This window comes from Cyanistes caeruleus, chromosome 22, assembly GCF_971803275.1.
Source record: "Cyanistes caeruleus chromosome 22, bCyaCae1.hap1.1, whole genome shotgun sequence".
Classification (NCBI taxonomy): Eukaryota; Metazoa; Chordata; class Aves; order Passeriformes; family Paridae; genus Cyanistes; species Cyanistes caeruleus.
The window spans coordinates 3,856,228-3,875,629 of NC_141722.1; the positions used below are offsets into that span (position 1 = coordinate 3,856,228).

Sequence of the window (19,402 nt, forward strand, 5' to 3'; positions counted from 1 at the left end):
CCAGCACCACTGGCAAAGGGCGCTGCCGATATCTCCTGCAGCAGTCAGGGCAGTGGGTGATCTGGGTGCAAGGGGAGAAAGCAGAGCCAGAAAGGCTGGGAAAAGGACAGGGACACCGCTAGGAGAGCTGCAGGATGGTGGAAGGGCAGCAGTCTCCCAGGACCTGAGTCATCCCAAGGCTCCGTGTGCTCCTCACACCTGCACACGGCAGCTCTGTGCTGGAGAACCCTGAATTATTTATAGGTTGTTATCATCCCCCAGGTATTATTTGTGTAACCATTAGTTTCTGTAAAGTGTATGAAAGAAGCTGTAAAACATCAAGCATCTCCTCACTTCACCTGGGAGCTGATTATTTTCTTGACTGATTTACCAAGCTTCAGCTCAACAACTTTAACCCTTTGTGACAGAGGCATGCGAGCACTTCAGCATGCTGTCAGCCCTCAGCTGCTCCCCCAAGCAAAGCCTGGATCTTTGTCTCCATGCACAGGGCAGTGTGGGACCCACTGCTACCACTGCTGTCACTGGTGGAAGAGCTGAACCGAGCAGGAGTAGCTCTTGACTGAAAGGCTGTGGCTCTTCTCTGGATAAATACGTTTTTTTAAATAATGATTTATTCAACAGTATAATGAATTCAGTGCCTTTTAAATGTGACAGTGGATAAAATACATCGGCCTTCTGCAGGCGTAAATGTCATCTGGAAAGATCAGGCTTTCTCTTCCCTCCCCCGCACCCGTGGGCAGTCCTTTAATTCTCTGCTTGTTTTCCAGGTGCTGAGGGCAGAGCAGGACTGGTGTGGCCGTGGGGCACAGCATCTCCACATCCCTACATCCCTGAATCCTTGCACCCTCACACCCCCACACCCCACGGTGTCCCTGCCCAAGCCTGACAAAGGGGAACCGGGGGAGAAGGACTCGGGGGGGGTGAAAGGCAGACCCCACAAAGCTCAGGGGGCTGCCAGGGAGGTGAAAGCTTTGCAGGGGGTTTCAGAAGACAGCACTGTGTTTCTCTTCACGCTCAAGTCAGCAAGACCAAACACAATTACACTTCAGTGTACGTAGAGAGCAAACCAAAAAATAAAATAGAAATGACAAAGCTGACTAGCAAATAGCCCTGAAACTCACTTAGTACCGACGTGACAAGGGGCTCGGACAAGGCTTGAGAAATAACTCTATAAACTGAGCACTTTAGAAACCAAATAAACTGTTCCAGAGACACAAAACAATTACCCCAAGCAAGATCATATCGATTTCAGGCACCAAGCCAAACTAGCAGCATGCAGGCCCTCATGCCAGCAGTGCCCACTCTGCACCCGCTGGCCCCAGCAGCTTCTCTACCACGTTCTGTCGGAGAGAGAGCAGCCTAAAATCTGAGGAGAAGACAGGTGACAGCAGCAGGAGACAGGGGCAAAAGAGAAACCACAGGAGAAAGCAAAGAAATACAGAAAATAAGGAGAAAACTGTAGAAGCAGCAGCATAAACATGATCAGGCACTGCCCAGTGATGCTGATAAAGCAGAGTCCCCACCTCTGACACTCCCATATATGATCTTTTGGGGTGTTATTTCTCATGCAGGCACCATTCCCACAGAGGCTAGTACATTTTCCTCCTTCTCAAACTGTTGTTCTTCTCCTTTTGCTGCCAGGGCTGATGTCGGCATTTTTGCAAGGATGATTTTTCTGCCATCCCTGGTGGTTCTTTTGTCATCATTTCCCACATCAATCCCCTCCTTGCTCTGCAAGGGGCTCTGCGTTCAACTTACCCACTGGAAATTGCTGAAAAACTGCTGGAAATAGAAAGCTCATCAAGAAATGTGGAAAAAAGAACACTTTTTCTCTAAAATAATTTAACTGATTGGATTAATAGCCATTGGCCATCCCAGGGCTGCAGGGCAGAGTCTGGCCATCCCAACCCATCACCCAGCTGGCCAGAAAGCTGCTCCTTCAGTCACAGCTCCACAAATCAGCCTTTCCCTCCCTTGGAGAATTGAGGACCCTTTGGAAATACACACCAAAGGCACAAAACCATGGGAAAAGTTCTCCAGTCTTCATGTGGGTGGGTTTGGGAGAGGGTAGCAAAGAGGGAAACAGCACATTGGGCAGTGCTGCTGGCACTGCAGACCTGGCTGAAAACAAAAATAGCATAAAGCCTCAATTTTCAGCTTTTAGTGCCAAGGGAGAGGGATGAAAAGTGGGATGTTCACAGGCATCTCAGCTGTTCCCCACCATGGCAGGGAGGGGATGCCCTTGGCACACTGGGCATCGCTCCCCGGGAAGCGCATCCGCACCGCCGGCCGCCCGCCGAGCAGCTGCCCTGCCAAAAGCAGCAGCTGGTACACGGTAAAGAACAAGGAAAAAAAACCCACATTAAAATGTTTTTCTTTCAGATTATTGAAGCAACTGTAGCAAAAACTTCACATTTAATATGCGTGACCTGCTCCGCGCTCTCTGCTAGAATAAATTGGTGGAACATCCTGCACAGCCAAAGCATCAGGGGGTGGGGCCAGCTGAAAATGCCAGGGGAAAAAACTCCAAGTAAAGTCAGCACATAAAACACGGACCAATATTCTCATCTTGGCCAACAGACTTTAGATGGGAAATCTGATCATGGAGAACAGAACATCTGGGAGTTGCTGTGGTCCAAGCCAGATCCATAAGGGAAGGGGGAAGTGTGGGGAGCACTCCCAGGAACACAGGTGAAGGCAGGAGCCTTGATCAGCTGTTCCATTAAAAATCTGCTGCCTAACATCATGTTTTCCAGAGCTCCCATTTAAAGGTGTGTTGTAGCTTGCAGCTTCCTAATTACCTTGGATGTTCTGCATAATTTTTATTTTTTTAAATTTCAGATGGGAAAAGACCATAAACTTGCTAATTAATTATGTTTTAGCCCTGGCGTATCAACTGAAGCACACACTTCACACAGAGCATCTCCTCTCGACAGCACTCCATGGGAAATCTCCTCTGTGCTGAGTGCTCCAGCAAGTGACTGTGTTTGCAGGGATTTCACCAAAAGCCCTAGGAAATGAAGGAAGGAGAGAACAAGGAGCCTGTTTTTGGCTTTGGCAGCAGCTGCCCACCAAATGCAGCCCCTTGCACTGCTGTGCCCAGCTGTGGTGGAGGCTGCTCAGGGACAGTGGCAGAGGGACATCAGCTGGTAATCGATGGACTTCACATTTCAAGAGCCTGTGAGCTGCCCAAGAAGAAATGTTTAGGGAATCTAAAGCAGCCAGAAGCAAGCCCAGGGTAAAAATAATAAACTCAAAAAACAAAAAGGCAGAGGAGGGAGCCGGCAGAAAGGATTGCCCGCTCCCAAACCCATCAGCCAGGGCTTTTTCCTGAGGACTCCAGATGCCTCAGTAGATTTTGACACTCTGTACCTGCTGTTCCTAAGCTCTCTGACAACTCCTTTCTCCCTGAGAACCTCCAGCTTGGGTTTAGCTGATCCCATCATGGTCCATGTCAAATGACCTCTTAGTTAAAGGCCGGGCAGGATGATGAATCGAGGGGGGAATTCAAACTACCTGTACAGGTGAGAGAGTGGCTGCTTAACACACTGAGCTGGGGATTTTTTTTCCTTTGCTTTTTGGAATAGTTCATATTTTCAGCAACTTGAAAAGCAAACAGGAAAATATAAACAATGGGATTTTGAAATTATGACAAAATAGATAAGGTTTAATTTCCTTTAATCCCTAATGAAGGGACTTCAATGAGAGGTGGGAGCTCCATGGCCAGAGCAGGGGTAACAGGAGACACGTCTGGAGCACTGATGAGAAGGGAATCTGAGCCCAGTCCTGTGTGGGGATGCCTGGCAGTTGCTATCCCATCTCACTGCAGATGGGTGATATCTGGATTTGGATGGCGAGCAGGGCTGGGGAGAGCTCAGGGCTGTGAGTGAAGCATCTGTCAGAGAGCCCCTGGACCACGGCTGGTCCCTCCTGGCACCCCCTGCCCTGCCCCACGTGCTGCCCGAGCTCTGTAAGTTGTTTATGCCCCTTGCCCCTCATCAATCATTTTTTCATACCTTTGGAAGATTAGAGCTTCTTATACACTACTTCCAGTCCAGCTTGTCATGGGAAAACTCTGGGGAGAAATTCACAGAGATGTATTAAAGCCATCCAACACTTTCTCCATGGCAACTGGGACCAGCACAAATCCCATCAGCCCTGCCTGGAGCAGGATGGAGCCTCTGCAGCTCTTCCAGCCTCCCAGATAGCGGCAGATACAGGGGGAACATCTTCATTAGTTGGAGAAGCCTCGCAACCCTCACACACAATAACCTTTGATTAACGCCAGAGCACTTACCGCTTATGGAATACATCTGTCTGAGGATCCCTGGCCTTTTCCCAGCGTGTCTGAAGGATCCTTTGTTCACAGGAAAAGCTCCAACAGCTCGAGCAGGCAGGGAGGGGGGAGAAGTGATGTAGGTGGGCAGGGTGTGCTCGCAGGGGCTACTGACCTGCCTGGCAGAGAGCATGAATATACCAACACACAATTAACACCTCTGTGATCAGTTCTCAGAGCCTTGCTCTCTTTGTGGTGCCATCCTCAGCATGGCTGGGAGCCCCTGGACCAAGTGGGAGTTCCTGCTGCAAGGAGAAGATTTCTAATGTTTCATACTAAAAGTAATGGCCACAGTGGGTGCTGAAAGGTCTTTAAAAATAGCTCGAGGCCTGTGTGTACAGCGAGAGAGATGTCCTACATTTCCCAGCTCTCTTAATCCCTCTGCCTGATGACAAAATCCCTGCTCATCCTCCGGGCAGGTGAGCTCCTGGCTCTGAGCTGGAGAGGAACCTTCCTGTAATTCAGGGCACCACGATTCCCAGTTAGTCATGGGTTTGGGGGCCTCACAGGGTACCCCAAGCAGGGCATACCTGGGGTGCTGGAGCTGGGTGGACCAGCCCTCTCTGGAGCTCTCAGCTCTCTGGAGCTGGGCTGGTCTCCACACACATGCCAGGTGTAACATTGCCATGCCACCACCTCCATCCTGCTGCTTGGGCAAAGCCACTGGGACGAGGGGATGAAGAGGGAGGCTTGGCTGATGCTGCCCAGCCCAAATCCCTGCTCTTTGAGGGAAGGCAGCTGTTTGACCCACGGGAACAAACGTTCCTGTGACTCAACCCACACCAAACTGCGCGGGAGCCGAACCCTTTGAAGTCTGTCGTGTCCAATCCATTATTAATCACTGTAAATCTGGTATAATCTCTACAAGCATATTCTGCTCCCTACAAACAGCCTGGTGCCAAGTTGCTCCAATAAATCCTGCATCAGGGCAGCTATTGTGTCTGCTCTTCAGGCAGCATTTCCCAGCAGAAATATTTAAACAATAACACTCTCTATTTGGTGCAGTCACTTTTGTTTCAGAAGATTACGGTCTAACGTGTAACAGATTTAGAGTTTATGGAAACGCTGGGATTTACGGCATGCTTTCATTCCAATGCATTTTGTATCTAATAATCCCTGCGAGGCATTAAATGTCTCCATGTGGGTTCCTCACTTCATGCTGAAGCAAGAAAACTCTGTTCTCCCTACCTAAAACTTTGTGGCAATTCCTGAAGGTTCTGCTGAAAAGGAACTTTGCTAAAAAAGCAATGACACCCCTGCCCATGGGCTAGGAATGAATTGCTGATGCCTCTGGAAGGCTGGGGTGGCCCATGGAGAAAGAGAGGAAGAGCACATGTGCACAAGGAGCACTGGGCAAGACTGGGTGTATGGATTGACCAGTTCCCCATCAGCAAGAGATGCCAACCTGCCAAAGCACCCCAAAGTGAGAACAAGCCAAAATTCAATCCCAAAATAGTCACTGGCCAGAAAGAGTCAAACACAAGAAAATGGAGCCCCAGATTTTGAGAAAGGAAACAGAAGAGAGGGACGCTTATACCAGGAGCTGCTCTATATAAACATGAACAGGAATTTACCATTTCCATCCCAGCCTCCTCACCCATGTGAGCACATGCCAGTGTTTGCTTTGAGCAAAGCTGGTGCTCCAGTGAAACTGAGAAACTCCAGGATTTAACAGACATCCTGATCCCACTCGAGTGAACCTTCTCCCACAGGTCTGTGGCTCAGTGTGCCAGCCTTTTGTGACACCAGCAGCCCTGGTCTCGGTGCTGGCAAACATTGGCACTGACCAGCCCCTGGCAGCACGGCTTCCAGAGAGCAGGGAGAGAATGTGGGATGCTCCAGGGCATTTCTGGATCTGCTGCCTGGGGCACAGCAGCTGGCCAGGGCATGCTCAGCTGCTGTAACCCAAGGGCCAGCTCCAGATGGGTCTCTAGGGAAGGTTTAACTGTTGCTGCTGGCCACAGGGCCAGCACTCATCCTCATCTGGGAATGCCTGTGAGCTCAAGCAGCTGGAAGGACACTGTCAGTCCCAGCAACAGCTTGTTTGCTCTCACTGACAAATGAGTTGCAGATCCAAAAGCTATTTAGTTTGGGCACAAAGCATCGAGGACCTGTGGCAGGGGCCGAGGTGCTCCAGGGGCCGAGCAGAGGGCGGCTGTGGCAAACTTTGCTTCCAGGCACTTGGTTCTCACTTGACTTCCTCCCCTGGCAGCTCACAGACAGCTTAACACTCTCCAAGAGAAGCGGTGAATTCCTGCCCGTGCCAAGGACTCTGGCCAGAAAAGGCTTTTTTCCTCCCCTGATGCTGCTCATTAATTTTGTTTGTTTTCCTTTTTTTTTTTTTTTTTTTTTTTTAAGCTTTTGCTGGCTCCCCAATTAGGAGAGGATTAAAAAGCAAAAGAAGGAAAACTTGAGGCACAGAGAATTCAGCTGGATCCCTCATGGGGGCAGTGGGGATTGCTGAGACACCAAACCCTTTCTCAGTGACAGTGTGGGCAGCCAGGCCACCACATCCTCACCTCCCTCCTCCTTGTGCCAGCGTAACTCATGCTGTGCCTCACCTGCATTGATAAATCAGCAATAAAACCAGGCAGGAACCCCAAGCTGGATCGATTTATTTCAATATTTCTGACATAGCTCCTGCAGGAGCTGTGGAACCAACAACACAATTTCCTACCAGTCAGTGAGATGTTGGGCATAAATTACCCTGAAATGCCACAGATAACAAGGCTGCACTCAGGAAGGTTCCTCTCTGTTTTACTCACATTGGAAAGACTCCAAGATGGCAAAGTGATATAGGAGCATCATGGCAGAAGCTTTCCAACAGGGTCAGAGGTGGCTCCTCCACTGATGCTGTGGGGATGGAACTGGGGTACCCAACCTCAGAGCTGTGTTTTCCTCCCTCATCCCCCATCTCTTCAGCTCTGAGGCCAAAGCACGTGTCTAACGACTGAAAATCAGAATATTAATGTTCACCTTTCAGGGAGTAGTTGGAGGTGCCACTTCCAATGAGGAAGGGTATTAATTTCAATGCTCGTAAGAGCCGTCTGAGACAGTTTCCATCATGATCATGGAGCTCTCTGCTGGCAGCCAAGACCAAAGAGTAGATTTTTCTCTCATCATTTGCAAAAAGACAAATACACCTCTTACTCCTGCTCCTGTGGAGCAGATTTCCAGCTGGAGATCATCACTTCTTCCCACTCCTCTACAGCTGGAATCCCTCTCAAATCCTGATTGGAGCAGTGATTTTGGTAAATAACCTGCCAGGGGTATTCCCTTCAGTTCAGCACGTGCACAACCATTTCTAATGGTTCAAATCAGGATTCCCTGTGGTGCAGCAATGACTAATTGCATCTCCTGACACTCCCCTGCTTCAACCCCGACTACCTGATTGCAAGCACCTCGTTAGCTTGCTCCCCCAGTCACACCTGACGGCCTGGGGAGCGAGTAAAGCTGGCAAACAGGCTGCACATCCCATCAGGTGGGACTGGGACCCCAGCTCAGGAGTGGGAGGGTTCATCATCCAGGGGTGCCACCCTGCAAGGGCACACCCCCTCTCTTTCTTGGCACTTGACAAGATTTATGTGCAGAAGGAAACAAGGGGAAGGCTGGAGCAGGGGCTGCAGTAACGGCACGGATCGGCTGCAGTAACGAGCTTTTCCAAAAATATCTCTCCTCGGTCAGAGACGCTCTATTTTTAGAGCTCCAGAGTCTCACAATGACAAGCAGTGGGGTCAACGTGTACCTTTTAACTTCCGAAATGCCTTTGCCCTTGCACAAGCAGCTCGCTGTTCCAGCTGGATATCAGACATACCAACAGACACCTCTGGTGAGTGTGGCCAGGACACCTGGCTGTCACCTCCCCCAGAGCCACGCGGGCAGGGCAGCTCACACATGACACTGTCTGTCCCATGGGTCACTGACGCCTTTATCCTGAGCAGTTGACACAGGATATTTCACAGATTGTGAAAAAAAAATCTGCGATTGAAAACCCCACAGTGAAATCTCCAAGTGGGGAAATTGCCATTCTGTGGTTTTTGTATCAAAGACATCAGCACTTGGGCCAAGAAGTGACTCCCTGGGTGTCTGGATCCTTTCCCCTGCTCCAACAGATGCATCAGAAAAGGGCAGGCCCATAAAATCACCATGGATCTGAGAGCTGCTCGACAGCAAAGGAAATAGGGAAGATGACAATCAAGCTGTTGGACTCCTGTGTCTGCACAGTGAGCTGAGCACATAGGGTGTAAAATTAAAAATCCAACAGTTCTATTGTTAGGAGTAAAAAACTGTCATTTGCATGTTAAAACACCTCGACTTACAGCAGCAATTTCACTCTTTAACTTTCCTGGTTTACCCAGTTCCCAGGATGAATAATGCAATGGAACTCCTCAGCAGCCACACAAATGAAAAAATTCAATAGGATTCCTTTTTCCTCTCTAAACCTACAAATCTTCTGCAGGAAGCCTTTCCACTGAGACGTGGAAATCCCTGCTGCCAATGCCTCTGAAAGAGTTTTTTTTTTAACAGAGAAGGCTGGGGAGGAGCTGCCAGCCCCAGTGATAAACCCTGTTTGCCCAAATCCCAGCACAGCCTCTGCAGAGTCATGTTAACCAGACCTTGCATCGCTTCCTTTAGGAATAAGCAAATTAGCTCATGGGGGAAAAAAGATTATCGTCAATGCAGGCCTGACATCTGGAAGCAGATTACATCAAATTTGAATAATCTAGGTGACATTTCAATTTAAATTGTCCTCGCGTCTGAAGAGGAAAGAGAATTAAGTGCAAACTCATCGATCGGCGCCTTGCGGCCGAGCTGCTGCTGCAATGAGCATCCTCGGTCCCAGCAGACAGGAGTGCCCACCCGGCTGCTGCACCCCCTGCATGCCCCCACACCTCACCTCTGCTTTGCTCAGCAGTTCTGCCCATTCCTCACCCACTCCTGCTTTTTCCCAAACTGCAGGAGCAGCTCAGCTGCCATCTGGGGGAAATGATGCCCCCAACAGGGAGACGTAAGGAGAAAGGCTGGTGCTCTTTGTGGGAGGACAGGGATGTGGTGTGCCCGGAGCCCACCCCATTGTCACTCATTCTGAGAGATATTCCTGCCTTTTTCTCTACCACCAAATCAATGCAGACTCAGAGGGAAACACAGCTTTCCCTGGGCTTGGAGACTTCGTTTGGTGAGGAATAGGAAGGCCTTTTCACTCTGAAATGTAGGAAAAAAGGGCATGAAGGCACCAAGGAGCAGCTTAGACTCTGAGGAGGGGATTTAAAACCTCAGTCTCTGCCATCTGAGCAGCTTCCCCTGCAGCTGAGTTCAGCTGCTGCACCCACTCACACAGTCCTGCTGATCCTGCTCCACAGCTGGGCATTGTCACCTTCCCACTGCTGCATGACGGAGGCTGGGGCTGGGCAGGGTTTTTTCAATGTGGAAAGCGACCCACATATACAATTATATAGAATATTTTGGGTTCCATGTCCATTAACCCACAAGTAAGTGATCTTTGTGTAGGTGTTATGTATGCAACCTTCTCACCACAGGTAACAATCCTCCTCTTGTTAGCATTTCCCAGCATTTAGTGCTTTTAACATTTATTATGCACAAATCTTCCACCAACTTCAGTGAAAATACCTCACTGGCTTTAAACAACACCTATTTACAGGAGCATATCGTGATACTGGCATGGCTCAGAATGATGTGACAAACATTTTTGAAAGCAGCACCACACCAATATGGAGAAGCCACCTTATCATTGCTGTCACCTCCACGGAGACACCTCAAAGACACAGCAAGACCTGACCTGAGCCTTCCTGCAGCTGACAGTGAAACAGTTCACTATGACAGCACATCTCAGTGCTTGGGATGTTGGGAATTCCAGCAGAAGTGAGAAACTCCATTTGCAGGAGGTTGAGGACGCGAGGCCCTGGCTGCACCGCACACCAGCGCTGCTCCAGGAACAGCCGTTTTCTATCAATGCAAATTTTTTGCTTGCATTAGAAAATAAAATAATTTCCATTTATACATGTTTAATGAGAATTTCAAAAGCATATAATGAAGCTTCCAGGCAGTGTTCAGGCATCTGGAGCTGGAGATGAGGGGGTCTGCTGCGCCGCTGGATGCCAGCCCACAGCTGGCCTCTCCTGTCCCCTCCTGGAGCGTGGCCTCCCAGGCTCATCGCTTAAGACGTGAAAAGCATCTGGGTTCCTGAGCTCCCCCTGCCCAGCTGCCTGCAGCAGCAAAAGGGTGAGTTGGCTCAGCTATAAGACCGAAGCTCACTCATTAACAAGCTGTTAAATTATTAATAAGTTTATATGTAATTTCTTGTGTGTACATAATCTCACATTTTTCAGAAAACGATCATCGCTTTTCAGTTAGTTCCACTCGAGGAAGCAGTGGCTCCTGCTTTCACTTGAGCAGATGAATATTTATGTTGAGCTTGTTCTGTCTGGGGCTGAGGAAAACCAGATTATTTGGCTTCCCAGTGTGGGGAAGGTTGGTGGTGGGCATGGCACATGCTTGGCTGTCACTGGTGCCCATTGGCCCCTCCAGACCTTCCACCCCAGATAATGTGTGCAGCAAAGTGCCTGAAAATTTGGTCAGAGAAGCTGTTGATGTCTCATCCCTGGAAGTGTTCCAGGCCAGGTTGGATGGGGCTTGGAGCAACCTGTAGGTCTGGTAGATTTTTCTGATGCCATTACCATAAATATACGGGACCTAAACGAGATCAGGAGTGCTCATCTGTTCTGCTTTGGAGGAGCATCCTTCACAAAGGCCCAGCTGCCCAGTGCTATCATCTTTTATCCACATGCTGCTGAAATGAGCCACCAATGAAGGGCTTGATGGAGTGTTTTAGGTGCAAAGAGTCAGAAAACAGGAGGGTTTCAGAAAATCTTTGTTCCCTTGGGAGTGGTAGACGTGGATGGTTCCCTCATGGGGTGCAGATCCCTGCCTGTGGAATGGTGTGACTTGATGCTGTGGCAGCTCAATGTCAAAGCAGCCCAAGCTGAACAAAACCCTTTTGATCTCAGAATATTCCTCCCTGTTTTAATGCCACAAATTTGTGGCTTGCTGCTCCTCAGCTTCCATGCCGTGACAAGTCCTTCGGCAGCCTCAGCTTGCTGCGGAAACCAAATATTTTGACTTTGCTGTTTATTCCCGGTTTTTAAAGTGTGCTTTGAGTGAATAACAAATATGTTTTGTGAGGCAGCTGGTGCTTCTTCCTGTAATGTACAAGGTAAGGGAGAAACAAACATATTTGCTGTTGCTCCATCTATTTATCCAACAATTGTAGCTGCTGTTTTAACGGCACAAAAATGTAATTACCTCACGCGTTCTCGCCAGCCCTAATTAGCAGCATGCTTAAGCATACGCTTAGAGACACTGCTGCTCCACGGCAGCATTCCTGTGGGATCGTCAGGGGCTGATGGGGCCTTGCCCTCATGGATCACCTTGTGCCCACAGAACACCGGCATTTGCGCACCTTGAAATCCTGGGATTAATTTTTATCCCGACCAGAGTGTGGCTGTGGGAATCCCAGACTCCAAGAGTTGCACCTTCCCCAGAGATCATTGCGTGTTGGAGAACACCAAAGGGATCCAGAACAACAGGCAGTAATGGAGCTTTACAAAGGGTCGTGTCCTTCACTTGTATGTAATCGAGGATTTGCTAATCCAGGAGATTTTTTATCTTTTCTCTTTTTTTCCTTTTGTATTGGCAGTAACAGTAGCTCAGTGAAAGCATCATTAATGTAATTAAGTGAGCAATTTGCTTATTAACAGATTGCAACCTTTTCAACAAACTTTGCTGCGTTTTCCCTTTTTAAATGCCAGCTCCTCAAGCTCAGGAAGGAAAGGCTCCTGTGAAGAGGGGTTTGAGCTGTGTACCCCAACCTCTGTTCTGCTCCATCAACAGGACCCATCTCAAGCTCAGTCCCCAAGGCTGAGCCTACTGCTGGTTCTGGAGCTGCCATCCCCCTGGCCCCAAATTCCTGGCTGGGGCTCCAGGAACGCTGCTGTTGAGCAATGGGTAAGCTGCTCTCTCATTTCAGCCCTCAAGAATAAGGGCCACTGGGGCTGGTGAGGCAGGATGTGAACAGCTCTGACATCACTGGATAGAGAGTTAAAAACTCCTGGGAGAGTTTGCCACAATTTTTCACTGTGCATTCAGGAAAAACAGCTTGTGCCCAGGAGACCTATCTCTGCTCTGGAATCCATCCCACGTTGCCCTTTCCTGCTCTGAATGCAGACTAGTCTTTTATTTCTTCTTTCAGTTTTCTCAGTGTGTTCCAAAGTAGGTGTAAGAGAAGTCAGGAGTGGTTCCTTCATGCTGTGCAAAGCAGGTTGATGCTTATTCTGGAGCCTGTGCTCTCAACAGCTTATTCCAATGGAAAACTTCCACCGCTCTCACCAGAGAAAAGCTCTTGGTATTTTCCTGAGGCGGTTTTCCCTTCCATAGTGCTCAGTTGCCTGGATATCTTATACTGTGGTATTAAAAAACATGGATAATTATTACTGTTCACCAGCATAATAGTTTCAAGGATCAGTATCCCTACTTTTCGCAAGGAACACATCCCCAGGCAGTCGCCTTTGCATATGAGCGCACAAAAAAAGTTCAAGTGAGAAAAAACCCCTATCAGCAAAGCACATTTATAGAGATGAACTATTTGGAAAATTTCTGAGCATCCAAACTCTTCGCGGAGGATTTGAATTACAGAATTATAAGCAACAAGTTCATTTTGACCCTCTGGGCTACAAAGTTATAATTAGCTCAGGCACCATAAAACTGGCTTTTAATTAAATCAGCCTTGGAACAGAGGGAGTTCTGCAAGGTCCCTCCCTCGCTTACATAAGGCAGCCGGCCTGAGCGGTGGCCGCGGGGATGCTCCGGTGCTCCGAGCGCAGGAAACCTTCTGCAGGATTTTTCAGAGAGGAAAAACGAGAAATGGGAAATGGGGCAAGTGGGGAGCCCACGGCCGGCCCCAGATCTCACGCAGCTTTGGGCCAAGGAGTGATCACCACCGCACGAGCTTCAAGGACGGTTTGTGTGGGTGAGTTGAGCCGTGTTTCTGGGTCCGCGGTGCCCCGGGTTATGGTGACAGCAGTTCAGGGGCAGCCCAAACACCCACAGCGTGGGGTGGTGCAGCCACAGAGCATCAGTGCCTCCCCGGCGGGAACCAATCCCACTCATGCTGGGAAGGGCCAGCTCAGAGGCCACTGGTTGTACTTTGAAGCCTCCAGAAGAGCCCAGCAATATGTCCTGCTACCACTGCTGGTATGATAATGGGCTGAGTGTGTTCCCAAAAAGCATATGCCGCGGTGCTGAGCGTGGCGGTGCCAGTCTCACAGTTGTCTCCTTCTTCACACTTTCAAAAGGCTGTAGGAAATGATGACATATGGCACCCCAGCGTATGGTGGCTTAATCGACACAGGTAAGACCAGGAAAAACAGAGCTGAGTGGCATTCCCCAGGGAGGACGCCTGTCCTGGTCCCACCGGGATGCTCCGGCTGCCTCCCATCCCCACAGGTGCCAGGTCTGGCAGGTGTGTGCGCTGCCAGTGCCAGCTCAGTGAAGTTTCAGCCATACTGGGTGGATCAAATGAGGCAATTAACAGGCGCCTCCCCATCAACACCAAAGCTGAACTTCTGGTTCTACAAATATATAATTAAAGCACAGTCTCACAATTATAGGATTCTCTTCCACTTGAGCGAAGGCGGAGGGCTGGCAGGTGCTGGAGCCAATCCAATTGTTTCCACTCACTCTCCTTTCCTCTGACGCGTGGCACAGCCTGGGCGTGAGGGTGAGGGAGGGCGGGTGGTGCCTCTGAGGGGAGAGCTGCGATGCCTGGTGGAGGCTGCACCAGTGCCCGGAGTGGGTGCTGATTCAGGCTCTGGATGTGGGAGTGTGGAAGGCAGCGCTGTGGCTGACAGAGCCTCAGGAAGGATGAAACCCTCTGGTGCTGTCTCAGGGTGATTGAAGTCACGAGCAGTTTCAGGAGTCGGTGCTGGGAGTGGAGTCTGTGCTGGATCAGGAGGGATGGGGAAGGCTGTCAGCACAAATACCTTGTGTAGCTGGGAAAGAAAATGCTGCTACTTTCCCTTAATATCCAAAATTATCTGCAAATGCCACTGCTATCATGTTCTATAAATATTGGCTGTTCCCAAAGCCTCCTGCTCCACAGCCCTCCCCAAGCTCACTTTCCCCTTCAGACCATGCACCGAATCGTACTGTTCCCTCCCCAGGGGCCATGAAGGTCCATCACAGGAACACCAACACCCAGCTCATCGTGCCAGACCTGGAGATGGAAAACTGGAAAAGTTCCAAACACAGGGAGGACATGAAGTTCCATGGACCATGAGAATGCATGTGTGTCTAGGAAAGCACCCAGGAGATGATGGACATCTCTTAATGCCTGCTTGGATAAAACAAAAAAAAGCTTTTCATCCCAGTGCTGAGCCAGAGAGAACTCTGAGAAGCTGGATGGCAGTGGGAGGGCATCGGCACTGGAGCCAAACCTGGAGCAGCCACAATAGCAGCCAGCCAAGTGTGGGTGGGAAGCATCACCTTCAGAGACCAAACCCACTGCTGTCCCCCAAATAGCTTGAAGATCCAAGGGGAAGGGCACAGTGGGAATCCCTGCCCAAGCTGTTTTTTCCCCATGTGGTTTTGGGGGAAAATTGGAGTTAAGGCTCCGACCCACCTCCTCAGGCACAAAACCACCTCCATACCTGCGTGGGCTGCTCAAACTGTGATGCTGGAAAAGCCAACGGAGAAAATCTTAACCACGCCAACCTCTTTCCATGCCCTTGTCCCTTCTCCAGGGGAACAATCACTGCTGAGGATCTTTGCCAAAATTAGTTCCTTTAAGATCTGAGGGATCTTTCTGCTACTGCACCGAGCAGTGGGAGTGAGCCCATAAATCCAGTTAGTCACAGTCGCTGGATTACATCGGACCTTGTCCTTCTGCCTTTAATAACACGATTGTTTGCTGCATAAGGAGCTTTATGTAACTGGGAATCAGGGGTGATCCGCAGGACTGCCCAGGCTGGAGCTGTCAACCCTCCCTTCTCTCTGTGTTCGTGTGAACCTCCTGCTGCCAGCCTATATCTGAGAAATAAATAACCTCCTTGCTGTGGCAGTTAAAGGTCTGACTCTAGCCTGCTGCAGCATTGCTCTTGGCTGCAGATTTCAGTCTGATAACACATGGGTCAGTATCAGAGGTGATGCAGGGATGAAGCTGTTTCCCATCCCACTCTTCTCCCTTGAGGACAGCCCTCAGGTGTGAGGGGAGATATTTAGGCTCCCCCCTAGTACCAGGCAGAAGACCACCAAGCCCCAAAGCCATCGAGGCTGTTTGGGGACAGCAGTTACCAGCTCTTTCATCTATGAAGGGCAAGTACTTGGAAGCGAAGGCACCGGGCCTGCAGCGTGCACTGCCCGTAGTGCGCACAGCGGTCTCGCCCAGCACCATTAAATCTCTGTTTTATTGCAACAGAGCAACCTCTGCACTCCCCACACGCTCTCTGCATCCCTTTTTCCTCTTCATCCTTTTAAGTGACTCTGCCAAACAGTGCCTGCATAGCTGAGGCCAAGCACTGGTGCTGGCAGATGGGCAGCATCATTAACGTCTCTAGCAGTGAGAGCGTCATTTTGGGTGAAGAGCTGCTCTTAAAGGACAAGTTGGGAGATTTGACACAGCAGCACGAGTCTGAAATTCCTTTACAATTTCCCAGCCATGGCCTCATGCCATCACTGCATCATTGCTGAGGGCTCATCTGGGTTCCTGTGGCTGTGTCCCTTCCCCAGGCAGCTGGGACACAGCACCTGCACCACTCCCCTCACTGGACCAGGCAAGCAAAAGCTCTGGCATGTGAGAGCCTTTTCATTTGAGCATGGGCAGCCTTAATCCTCACACAGAGTTAATTTGTTTATTATCTTTTGGTTTACCTATCAAGTGCTAAAAAATGAATGTATAGCCTTGTTGCCATGCCACCACCCAGCCTAACTCTCAGGGCCAGCATGTCTGTCCGACAGCAGGGCAGCATTATTCATGCAATTAGGAAAAGGAAGGCAGGTGAAGCTGCCAGAGCATCTCCTGGCTGAAGGCAGCTTGCAGGGAAAACATCAGAAAAACAGAGGAAAAACACTGGCTCAACCTTATTCAGCTACTGGAGGAACTGTTGTCCCCCCAAGTCCGGCTGTCCCCGCGGGCTGCTGCCACCCGGCGAGGCTTCGTGTCTGCCCAAAACCTCACTGGTAGATCCAGCACTGGATTCTCTGGACAGTGTTCACTGGCTTGTCCTGTGGCCAAGACACAAACTCTGAGCTCCCTGGTGAGGTACCCGTGGGGGGACAGAGGAGTACTGCTGGTCCCCAAAATCTGGCAGGGTGAGAGCTGGTAGCTCCAGGGGTGGTCACTGGTGCCAGCTCCTGACAGTGCAGCACACCCTTGGCAGTATCATAACTCCCCGAGTGAGACTTGCTGGATAAATAAATATTCCAGAGATGCTCCAGGTCATGTATTTTTCATGAGTTCGTTCTGCTATTGGGAGCCGCACCCTTTAAGGAGATTGGATGCATCTGGAACAGAAGTCATTTTTATAGTGAATAATTTGCTTGAAAAGCTGACTCTGAATATCTCGGTGCAGAAAACACATCTAGGCTCCCTGGAATGATTCTGCAAGGACCCACTGAGAGTCAGGTGTACCCCATGGCTCTGTCCAAGGAGAGCTGCTCTCCTGGCTGCAAAAACCGGCAATTCCTGAAGGAAAGACATGCTGAAGTAGAAGTTTCATGTAGATTTTGTGAGTTTTGGGGGAAAGGCATGGACCCTTCCCAGCCCGGGGGCTGGCTTGAGTGACCCATTCAGTGCTGCCTGAGCTGGATCCATGTGGAAATGGGAACTTCAGGATCCTGGTGAAACAGCCAGCACAGTATTTACTTTTGTGCAGGGTTTCGACTATGGATTTAGATATTGATGGAGTCTGCTCCTTCAAGCAAAGAGCGCTAATTAGCACTCGCAATAGAGAGCCAGCTTTTAATTAAACACAGCTTAACGAGGGGGACCTGTTAGAGACACTGTGCCACGTGCGGCAGTGACGTGTGCAGGAGGATTTCTGAGCAGGGCTGAGCCTGGCAGGGCGCAAGGCACCGGGATGAGGGTCCCACAGTGGGACAGGGTGTGAGATGGGCAGCTGCACTCAGAGGAGCCTCAGGGTTCCTGATGCCCACATTGCCTCCTCCACCAAGAACCATCCCATTCCTGTCACCGCAAATAACCAAACAAGCTGCACGGAGAAGAGAATAATATTAATATTAAAAAGGCATTTATAGTTTTAATCAAGCTTTGGGGGGGGAAAAGACAGCTTAACACAGCACTTTACACAGTTGATAAAATGTTTGACATTTACTGGTGCCTGTAATGAATCTTGTCTCAATTTTCTCTTTTAAAATGCCACTCCAGATACTCTATCTATCTGTAGGGTTTAAAAAGCACTTATCCAACAAAGCGTTATCACGATGGAGAATACGAAAGGGCGTCTTGGCAGAGTAGCACCAGCTCTAGGTTTTTCTGGCACCCAAGCAGGCTCTGCGTGGGATGGGCAGAGGAGAGAAGATCAGTGTGGCTCCATGGCCCTGCTGCAGCGCAGCCCACCAAAACACCTCCATTTTCCCACGGGTCACAGCACAGAACATGAGGCTCAGCTGTCGACCAGTGTCAAGTGCCTGGGATACAGCAAACCCAAACACTTTGGAAGCAGAGGAGGCTGGAAGTTTGCTTTGTCCCAGAAGAACAGACCTTGGCTGCCGGTGCTGTGCATGGCAGGACAGTGCAGGGGCTCTGGGTGTTATCAGGGAACCACAGTCCTCCTGTGCAAACAGAACTGGTGCTCTGTGGGTGATGATCTGAGGAGCATTCCTGCTCCTCCTCTGGAAGGACACTGCGGAGGGAAGTATCAGCAGTGAACACAGGCAGCTGCTGGCCTGGACTTCCCTTTGAGCAACCACTCCAATGTCCTTTGCTTCTCCCTTTTTTCTTTGCTTTTTTCTGAGGAAGGAAATGAATTATTCTATGGAAGTTAGTGTCTGTCTCAGGAGCCTGGTATAGAAAATTAGGTTTTAATAGCTTTGAAATTGAAGCTCTTTGGGTCAATAGGACAAGATTCAGACAGTGAAATCACAGGCCCATAAAGGGAAAAAAAGCAAATATTTTGTTAGTCATCAGAGAGTCACAGTCCAAAGATAGCAGGCAGGAGCTTAAAATACTGCTGTGCTCGTCAGCTCCCAAAGTGTTTAGTCATAAGCTCCTTTTTTCTCTTGTTGTCTTTCTATATATTAGTTTTGGGAATGCAGAATTTGGCTTTCCGTCCTTGGACGTGCCTGGGAATTCCTCAAGTCACCGCTGGAATTGCAAAGTTTACTCTGAGCTAAAAGCACTGTAAATTCTGTGAGGTAACGCAAAGAGAGAAGCCACTAACTCAGGCACCACTTCAGATCACACAGGATGGAGAACTTCCAGAGAAGTTCTGCCAACAGGCACTGGAATTATTTGACTCATTATTAAAGGGATGAATGGGTTATAATTATTCCTAATTTCATATTCAGAGCTCATTACCACTCCTAAGAAGGGTAGGTAGGGAGCCCTTGAGATCCGGCAAGTTACTTTAAATATTCATACAGCTGAGAAAAATTTCTCATGTTTTGGAGCTGTGATGGGGAAAAGGGCCAAATGGACCATGAGTCTCCCCAGCTATGGTCACTGCTCCCCAAGGGAGCCCACACTGACAGGAGCACCAGCCCAGCACTCAGAGCTAAGACACTGTTGAGGGATCATCCACTGGCAAGCTGGAGATGGACATCTCGGTGTTTCATCCACGTCACTCACTGCTTTGTGGCTGTTCCAGGTTCTAGCTGCAGTGAGGTGAGGCAGTGGAAGGCCTTGGGAGCTGCTCTCCTCTTCTGACCGTGGCTGATGGCACACGAGGCAGCGCAGGCGGGGACTGGCGACGCGCACCCCGAATATCGCCTACGGCACACACCCCTAACACATGGAAATGTCACATTGCTTCAAGT

At 49.7% G+C, this 19,402-nt stretch overlaps 2 long non-coding RNA genes across 2 annotated transcripts; one reads left to right on the top strand and one right to left on the bottom strand.

Moving 5' to 3' along the window:
• Nucleotides 1-310: 310 nt before the first annotated feature.
• LOC111938700 (uncharacterized) lies at nt 311-7,567 on the bottom strand. Its single transcript, XR_015278740.1, has 5 exons — nt 7,313-7,567; nt 4,298-4,455; nt 4,017-4,075; nt 3,373-3,516; nt 311-3,010 (listed from the first exon to the last, which is right to left on the bottom strand). It is a non-coding gene; the product is annotated as an uncharacterized LOC111938700 (long non-coding RNA).
• Nucleotides 7,568-12,706: 5,139 nt separating this feature from the next.
• LOC147649542 (uncharacterized) lies at nt 12,707-16,960 on the top strand. Its single transcript, XR_015278741.1, has 2 exons — nt 12,707-13,379; nt 14,572-16,960. It is a non-coding gene; the product is annotated as an uncharacterized LOC147649542 (long non-coding RNA).
• The last annotated feature ends 2,442 nt before the right edge of the window (nt 16,961-19,402 follow it).